This window comes from Carcharhinus amblyrhynchos, chromosome 6 (genome assembly GCF_965287045.1).
Source record: "Carcharhinus amblyrhynchos chromosome 6, sCarAmb.v2.hapA, whole genome shotgun sequence".
Lineage (NCBI taxonomy): Eukaryota > Metazoa > Chordata > Chondrichthyes > Carcharhiniformes > Carcharhinidae > Carcharhinus > Carcharhinus amblyrhynchos.
This window is the reverse complement of record NC_137329.1, coordinates 112,101,024-112,110,912: the sequence shown is the minus strand read 5'-3', so window position 1 is coordinate 112,110,912 and position 9,889 is coordinate 112,101,024.

Here is a 9,889-nt window from a genome sequence, read left to right as displayed (position 1 = left end):
ACTGAGGCTTTCAGAAGACTTTCAACACGGTCTCAAATAACAGACTATTCTGTAAAGAACATGAGATTGCAGGTAACGTCTTGAGATGGATAAAAAACTGGTTAGCAGATAGGGAGCAAAGAGTCGGCATAAATGGATCATTTTCTGATTGGCAGTCAGTGACTAGTGGGGTTCCACAGGGATCTGTGTTAGGACCCCAACTGCTCACATTATATATTAATGATTTGGAAGAGAGAACTTAAAGTATTATCTCAAAAGTTGGGTGAGAGGGTGAGTTGTGAGGAGGATACAGAAATGCTTCTGTGCGATTGGACATGTTGAATGTGTGGGCATGTGCATGGCTTTGGTAGCAAAAGTAGGAAGCCAGATTATTACTTGAGTGGGTGTAAATTGAGAGAGGTGGAAACTCAATAAGACTTTGGTATCCTTGTGTATCAGTCACTGAAAATAAGTGGGCAGGTGCAGCAGGCGGTAAAGAAGGTAAATTGTACATTGGCCTTCATAGTGAGAGGGTTTGAGTATAGGGATGAGGATGTTTTACTACATTTGTATAGAGCGTTAGTGATGCCACAGCTGGAGTATTATGTGCAGTTTTGATGTCCTTATCTGAGAAAGGATGTCCTTGCTATAGAGAGAGTACAGCAAAGGTTTACCAGGGATTCCTGGGATTGCAGGTCTGTCACATGAGGAGAGACTAAATCAGTTGGGATAATACTCACAGGAGTTTAGAAAAGTGAGAAGGGATCTCAAAGAAACTTACAAAATTCTAACAGGTGTAAGCAGGGTAAATTCAGAAAGAATACTCATAATGGTGGAGATGTCCAGAATTGAGGTCATAGCTTGAGGATAAGGAGTAAACCTTTTAGAATTGAGGTGAGGAGAAATTTATTCACCTACATAAAGTATTTGAGGCTTAAACATTGTCTGATTTCATGGAGGAATTACATATTGTGCCTGGGGCTAAAGGGATCAAGGGATATGGGGGAATGGAAGGGAGGAATCAGGATATTGAACTCAATGATCAGTCATGATCAAAATGAATGGCAGAGCAGCTTGAAGAGCTGAATGGCCTATTCCTGCTTCTAGTTTCCACGTTTCTATTAACTTGCAAACCTGAATTTGAATCCTTATCTCAACTATCATTCACATTCAAATCAGTCTTGATTATATCCGTGGATATAATGTCAGCATTTTCATGATATAATAAGTTTAGCGCAGCTGAGGGAGACCATTTAGCCCATCTACACATTAATTTTTCTTTGCACAAAACTTCTCAGCCTTTTAGCTGAGGTGAAAAGTAGGATTAGGCCAGAGAACAGGTGTAATGCCTGATCTTGTCAGCTTGGATCTAATGTTTCCCTTGTAGGGACTGTTAGGTTACCAGATCACAAATACCACGGTATATTGTGAAGCCAGACTAGACCCCAACAATTTTCTACTTTGCCATTAGTGGTAGGATAGAATGTTTCATTTCAGGCACGATTCTATTGACAAACTAGGGATCTTTTACCAAAACGAACTTTATTTAACAACACAGATTAATTATATCAAATGATGGAGCTTAAGCTTTACCAATTGAACAATACTTAAACATGACCTATCCCTATGAGTTCCAATCAAGCAATATTTCTCTTATAGACTTACCCTTGCTTCAAAATTAGTTAGCAAAAGACAGACATACTTGATTTGACTTAGTTTACCAGGCTTGGAGCTTTCAGAAAGTCTTTGGAGGGAGCAATAAAGAGACACTGCTTCCTTCCAACAGTCTAGGCAGCAACTACTTACATTGTAAAAAGAAAATGAAACTCAGTCTAGGCCGCAACTGCTTGTATTGTAAAATGAAAATGAAACTCTTTCTTGCAAGCTTAGCTCCTCCCATTAACTGCATGACTCTGTCTCTGTCAGTCAACCTAATCAAAACTCACACGACTCTGCATACCTAGTCTAAAATCCCAGGAGAACTTAAATAAACAAAATGCCAATTAACCCTAAAAGTAAAACATCTCTAATTAAGATCAATTATTAGTCTGCATTCTTAGCATCTGCTGCATGTTTATCTGGCAAATCAACTCTTCTCTTGTAACAAAACACTGCATTTTAAAGCAGTAAACTCTTACACATACAATATATCAAAATAGCACAGAGGGCCATGAAGTGGATTTGAGATGAATTTGAATTGATGTTTGGAGCAAACACAGAGATGGATTAAAGGGTTGCCCTGTCACTGCTACACATTGGCTTTGTAACTCTGAGAAAGGAAGGAGTTATTTCTAATAATTGCCCTAATTCATCTTTGTTAATCCATGTCTCTTGATATAGTATTCTGGTAATAACTTCTGTTATTCAGGCTTTGCTGGCTAGGCCAGCACTCGTTTCCTATCCCAAATTACCCTTGAGGATTTGCCATTTAATGCCTTGTATATTCTTTTAGAGTTCCCATCAGTTACCTCCTTTCAAGGCACGTTAGCCTGAGTTTCTTTGCTTCTTCCCTATAATCATCCATTGTCACCTTGTGAATCTTCTTTGCAGTGCAATATTGATTTGAATATGGAGCCAGCCAGTAAGATGGCAAGTGTGTGGTTGAGAATGACACCGACTGTGAAGGGGTTGATTCCCATTCTGGCTGTGGTAGACTGCCTGAGAGCGGAAGGCAGGGGTGGCATGATGGCACAATGGTTAGCACTGCTGCGTGAGAGGGCATAGGATCCAAGGGGCTTTGGCCTTGTGGATCCAGAACTGGCTTGCCTGCAGAAGGCAGAGAGTGGTTGTGGATGGGTCTTTTTCTGCATGGAGGTCGGTCACCGGTGGAGTGCCCCAGGGATCTGTTCTAGGACCCTTGCTGTTTGTCATTTTCATAAATGACCTGGATGAGGAAGTGGAGGGATGGGTTAGTAAGTTCGCTGACGATACGAAGGTTGGTGGTGTTGTGGGTGGTCTGGAGGGATGTCAGAAGTTGCAGCGGGACATAGATAGGATGCAAGACTGGGCGGAGACGTGGCAGATGAACTTCAACGCAGATAAATGTGTAGTGGTCCATTTTGGCAGGACCAATGGGATGAAGGAATACAATATCAAGGGTAGGAGTCTTAGCTGTGTTGAAGAGCAGAAGGATCTTGGGGTCCGAGTCCATAGGACTCTTAAATCGGCCTCGCAGGTAGAGGATGTGGTCAAGAAGGTGTATGGTGTACTGGCCTTCATTAATCGAGGGATTGAGTTTAGGAGTCGGGAGGTAATGCTGCAACTTTATAAGACCCTTGTCAAACCCCACTTGGAGTACTGTGCACAGTTCTGGTCGCCTCACTATAGGAAGGACATGGAAGCTATTGAAAGGGTACAGAGGAAATTTACAAGGATGTTGCCTGGATTGGGAGGCATGCCTTATGAAGATAGGTTGAGGGAGCTGGGACTCTTCTCCCTGAAGAGACAAAGGTTGAGAGGTGACCTGATAGAGGTTTGTAAGATGTTGTTAGGAATAGATAGGGTGGATTCTCAGAGGCTATTTCCCAGGGCTGAAATGGTCGCTACATAAGAACATAAGAACATAAGAAATAGGAGCAGGACTAGGCCATCTAGCCCTTCGAGCCTGCCCCGCCATTCAATAAGATCATGGCTGATCTGTCGTGGCTCAGTTCCACATTCCCACCCTCTCCCCATAACCCTTAATCCCCTTGCCTATCAAAAACCTATCAACCCGCGTCTTAAAAATATTGAGCGAGGCAGCCTCCACCACTTCAACGGGCAGAGAATTCCAGAGATTCACCACCCTTTGAGTGAAGAAGTTCCTCCTCAACTCCGTCCTAAACCGCCCCCCCTTTATCCTGAGGCTGTGCCCTCTAGTCCTACTGTCCTTTCTGAGCGGGAAGAGCCTCTCCACCTCTATCCTATCCATCCCATTCAACATCTTATATGTCTCAATGAGATCTCCCCTCATTCTTCTAAACTCTAACGAGTACAAGCCTAGTTTATTCAGCCTCTCCTCATAGTTCAACCTCCTCAACTCCAGTATCAGCCTAGTAAACCTCCTCTGCACTCCCTCCGAGGCTACGAGAGGACACAGATTTAAGGTGCAGGGAAGCAAGTACAGAGGAGATGTTAGGGGTAAGTTTTTCACTCAGAGGGTGGTGAGTGAACGGAATCGGCTGCCAACAGTGGTGGTGGAGGCGAACTCGCTGGGGTCTTTTAAAAGACTTCTGGATGAGTATATGGGATCTAATGGGATTGGGGGTTATAGATAGGTCTATGTCTTAGTAGGTATAGATGTGATCTGCGCAACTTGTGGGCCGAAGGGCCTGTTTGTGTTCTATGTTCTATGTTCTATGTCACGATGCCAGGGAACCGGGTTCAATTCTGACCTTGGGCTACTGTGTGGAGTTCGCATGTTTTCCTTCTGTCTGTGTGAGTTACCTTTGAGTGCGTCGATTTCCTTTCCAGAAGATGTGCTAGTTAGGTGCATGGACATGCTAAATGTGCCCTCAGCGTACCTGAAAATGTGCCAGAGTGTGGCAACTAGGGGATTTTCACAGTAACTTCACTGCAGTGTTAATGTAAGCCTCCGGATTGAGGGAAAATGGACAATCATTGAAGGACCCTGCAAAAATCCGGGGGTGTGGATCTATGTCATAATTGTTGGGAAATCTAAAATCGGAGTGTGGGATTTTCCATTCATGCCAAGGCTGGCAAATCTCCCCCGAGGTCAACGCACACTTTCATGGTCTGCCCCTCCCTCCCTCTCCCACCCGCTACGATACCCATGGTGGGCAGATTGGGCAAATCCCACCCAGAGACTTTGAACTGCTCTAATGTATTTAGGAAATGTTAGACAGTTTAATTCTGATGTCTCATTCCTGGGTAACTACATAACTGATACCTCAATAACTTCCTTCCCCACCACTCCCTAACTACCCTCTGACCACCCGATTACACTTCCTGACTACACGCCCCAACCTCGACTATTCCCCGATCTGATGACCTTCCTGATCCGATCTGACTAACCCCCGACTCCACAGCTAATCCTCCAACCACCTAATTATCTCCCTCCCCCCCCCACATTGACCATCCGTGGTAATCATCCTTCCCAACCCTCTCCCACTGCCCTCCCCACTATCCTCTGACCTGACTAAACATTTACCCCTACCCACCCAAACTCCTACCCACTTACCCATCTCACCCACCTACTCCCTACCCACTTATCCACCAACCTATCTCCCCCTGTCGATTTATCACTTACTTTATTCACCCACTTATGTACCTCAACCACCTATCCATCTCATTTGCCTACTCATTTATCTACTTAGCAACTCCCATCTCGCCCCCTACCCACACCCATCTGCCCATGTGCCCACCTCACCTATCCACTTCACCCACTTACCCCACAACTACCTACCAACCTCACCCACCTACTCATTTATCCAGTTGCCCCTTACCCACATTCATCGACCCACCTGCCACCCCACTCACTCGCCCACTTCACCCATGTACCCCCTAATCACTTACCTACGTACTCACCCACTTAAACCCCCTTGCATGTGGGTCCACCTACCCACCTCATAGAACTAGCCACCTCATTCACCAGCTCTCTCCCCATCCTCCCCATTTACCCACCTCTTCCCTATCCACTTATCCATTTTGTCACCTCCTCCCACTTCCCTCTACCCACCTCCCCATTTAATTATGCACTTACCCATTTACCCATCTATTCACTGGACATTTAAACTTACCCTGCGACTCTATCACACTCCAATGAACTGCAGACCAGTCAAAACCGGGCTTGGAAGGCCCTGCAGGAGCATCCAGCCAGGAGGAATTATCGAGAGACAGCAGCTATCTGATGGAGCTAATTAATTAAGCACAGGTGAGTTTCCCTCCAAACCACCTGGTGAGCTGTCAGCTGATTAGTCCACCTGCTGTCCGCTGCCAGGTTCAAAGGTTCTGGGGCCATATTTAAACTGCAGTCCAACACACTCCTAGAACCCTCGCCTGTCTTCACCAGACTGTTCAGAATGTCAGCAACTCAGAGGTAAATGGCTAGCAGCCTCAAGATGAAGTCTGTTCCATGGTTCAACCAACCTCCAATCCTCCTGTAAGCCCACCACCTGGGAGGAACCTATGCTCCACGTGGGCCCCCACTAACCTTATTTGCAGTATATGAGCATCCGCTTCCAGCAAGTAATGTGATATCTCTTTAACTCTCTTGTATGGGAGCTACGCACGCAGCCTTGACAGTGTCTAGTTTCCTTCCCCTCAGTCTTTATTTTGCCTTCCTCTGTCCACCTCCTTCACCCACCTCCTTGCCTGTCGCTGTGCCTTCTCACTCTTCCACCACCCTCTTTCCACATTGCCCCACCCCCCTTGTCTTTGTCAGCCCCCCCCTTACAACTGACCCTCACTTCACACACCATGCTTTGGATCGTTGAAGTGGAGGGTATATGTGTCCCGCAGGAGTGGACAGCACAAACTGGTCTGTTCCAATCCAATGGCGTTCAGTGCCACAGGAGCCGGGCAGGTGCTGCAGCAGGTAGGCCATGTTGCCCTCAACCTGACGTTTCAAGTGAACAGCCTTGTGCACATCTGTCTTTCTCAAATGGGCTTGATGCTGATGGGATTTCCCGTAGGCATAATGCAAGATTACAAGGCCTAACAAGATTTCGGCCATTGCTGTTTTAATAAGATGCAATCAGGGTTCAAACTATCAGGTAGTTGGAGAACCAACCCCCCCATTAGCCCCACACCACCACCCCCCCAATCAGGAAAACTGCAAACTGTTTTATACCAGTGGGTTTCTGACTTCTCAGTTCCGACTGGAAGTTTTCACGCACGTGTCTCCCCCCCTACCAAACCCACCATAGGCAGGGACGAGAGAATTTCACCCAATACTTCAAACTTCCCCTTCATGTGGCAGCCCAGTGCTGCCTCACAGTGCCAGGGACCCAGGTCCAATACTGGCCTCGGGTCACTGTCTGCGTGGAGTTTGCACATTATCCCTTTGCGTGGGTTTCCTCCGGGTGCTCTGGTTTCCTCCCACACTCCAAAGATGTGCAAGTGAGGTTGATTGGCCATGCTAAATTGTCCGTTAGTGTCAGGGGGACTAGAAGGGTAAATATATGGGGTTAAGGGGACAGAGCCTGGATGGATGTAGACTCGATGGCCTCCTTCTGTACCAAAGGGGTCCTATAATTTTACGTTAACAGCGAGCATTTATATATTCAAAACAAATCAATGGCTCAAATTGGTGATGTTGGAAGGGATAACACAACATTGCATCACTGGGATATATCAAATCTCTCCACACATGTATATAACCTATTTATATAATAGGAAAATAGGCAACTATTGATCAACCAAAGCAGCAAAAAGAAAAAGATTTTTTAGATAATTCCTAAAAAAACAAGCAGATCCCATGTGGGTTGTTTGTGGCAAATTAAACAATGACTACTTGTTTGAAATAAATAAAACTACAGCTTGCTCATGTAGGCCTTGGAAATATAAAGCCCTTGTTTATAAGCATGTTGTAAAACTGCTGGTAGTAAAACCAGTCACAGCATTTATAACTACTCGACTGTTGCAACTGTAGATCCCAAATCTGGCGCTGTTTCAAAAGGCTGACGAAAAGGCAAATATTTGTCCATCGTGTGGTTAGATGTTTCTCCATCTTATTATTATGCTAATAAAAGGGCTTCTTTGTACCAGGCACTGCTGTGCTGATTGCATAACATCGGGAAGAAAACTCACTTTGTCCAGAAGCCTGGATGGCGATTGGTTCAGAGTAAAGAACTGAGGAAAGAGATGCATGGACAGATGTGATGACAAAAACTTTCAAATCTAATAAAGGACTCCCATGCTGTCAGGACTTCCATTAATTTTTACTCATCGTGCCAACTTGAAAAAAGTTACGTTTTTATAATTCATTCTTAGGACATGGGCATCACTGGTTGGCCAGCATTTATTGCCCATCCCTGGTTGCCCAGGGGCAGTTCAGAGTCAACCACATTGCTGTGGCTCTGCAGTCACATGCTGGCCAGACCAAGTAAGGACAGCAAATTTTCTTCTCTAAATTACATTAGTGAACCAGATAGATTTTTTAAACAATCAGCAGTGGTTTCAGGGTCATCAGTAGGTTCTCAATTCCAGATTTTTAAAATTGAATTCAAGTTCCATCATATGCCTTGGCAGGATTCGAACCCAGGTCCCCAGAACATTCGCTGATTTTCTGGATTAATAGTCCAGCAATAATACCATGACGCCATCACCTCCCCCTACTTTACAATCCATTCCCCTGCTGACTTGAAGAAAAATCTTCCGTATTCAACTAGCCGGGACATACTTGAGAATAAAATACTCCCCAACAATGAACAAGCACAAGGGAAGTCATTTTCCCCATTGTGCTGTGATCATATATATCTATTTCAATCCCATTTACCTGCACCTTTCCCCATATTTTATTTAGGTTTTTTGCCATCATTACCTAACATCATGACCAACTTAAGCTTTAATAACCATGATTTACATTAATGTATTGCATGTATTTTTCTTTCATTCATTCATGGGACATGGGTGTCACTGACTGGCCAGCATTTATTGCCCATGGCTAATTGTCCTTGAAGGGCAGTTGAGAGTCAAACACATTGCTGTGGCTCTGGAATTGGATGTCAGCCAGACCAGGTAAGGACAGCAGATTTCCTTCCCTAAAGGGCATCAGCGAACCAGATGGGTTTTTCTGACAATCGACAATGGTTTCATGATCACTAGTAGATTCTTAATTCCAGATTTGTTTTATTGAATTCAAATTTCAAGACCTGCCGTTGTGGGATTCAAACCCCAGAACACGAACTGAGTTTCTGAATTAAGAGTCTAGCAATAATACAATGAGGCCATTGCCTCCCCAACTTTATTCTGTAATATTAATCCATAATGTTACTCCCTTATTAATTCAACAACAAAGGAAAAAGTTTTTGGCCCTTAACCCTCTCAGCTGTAATCGTGCTTTCAAATGTTTCTCCATGAAAATTTTATCATTTGAATTACAGATCATTTCTCTCTCATTTACAATAAGAGATAAAGTTGCATCAACGTAGGTTCTGATCTGTCCAACGACTAAGTTTTGCTGAAGAGAAACGTGCTGCTGAAGCTTTTCATCTTGCACTCATCAGCACTGACATAAGAATACTAAATATTAAAGGGGACAATTTCTACTGCATGAGAAAAGGATGTTGATCAATTGGCAAGTGGACTCTGATTATTTAAAGCATTACCATGGAGAATGGACCATGGAATAGTTAAACGCCAATCTTTGGTTTAATTGAATTAGTATGCTGGGATGTGTAAGTTAGAGGGATTAGTGCGTAAAATATGGAGGAATGTGGGGGTAGAGCCTGAATGGGATTGTGGTCGGTGCAGACTCAATGGGCCGAATGGCCTCTCTCTGTACTGTTGGGTTTCTATGATTTCTATGAAAGATGTGCAATGCCTGGACACAGTATCTTGGTTTGCAGAGGACAAGGCATATAAATACACATAGCTTCTGGAAAGGATAAGTAAGCCCCATTGTGAGTTTGACTCAATCTTAAATTGGTTCTTAGCATACTTGAGATTGTTCTGTAATTGCTGCCTAACCTGAGTGTCCAGCATTGGGTGTGATTCCATGTTCTGAGATTTGTAAGCATGGTCAGTACTTTGCCTACTGTAGGGACATGCTGTTAGAAATGATCAACCAGTCATTTGGATGTACAGCCTGCACACCTGGCATCACACCCAATATACACCACATTACTCCTTTGTGTTTAAGGCTGGACTTCTTTTTGGCTTGACGGCAACATCCTGATAGTGGAGAATACAATTCTTGTTGCTACTGCATGGTGGCAGCGTGAAACAGGTAGCTTCAATTGCTACTCAA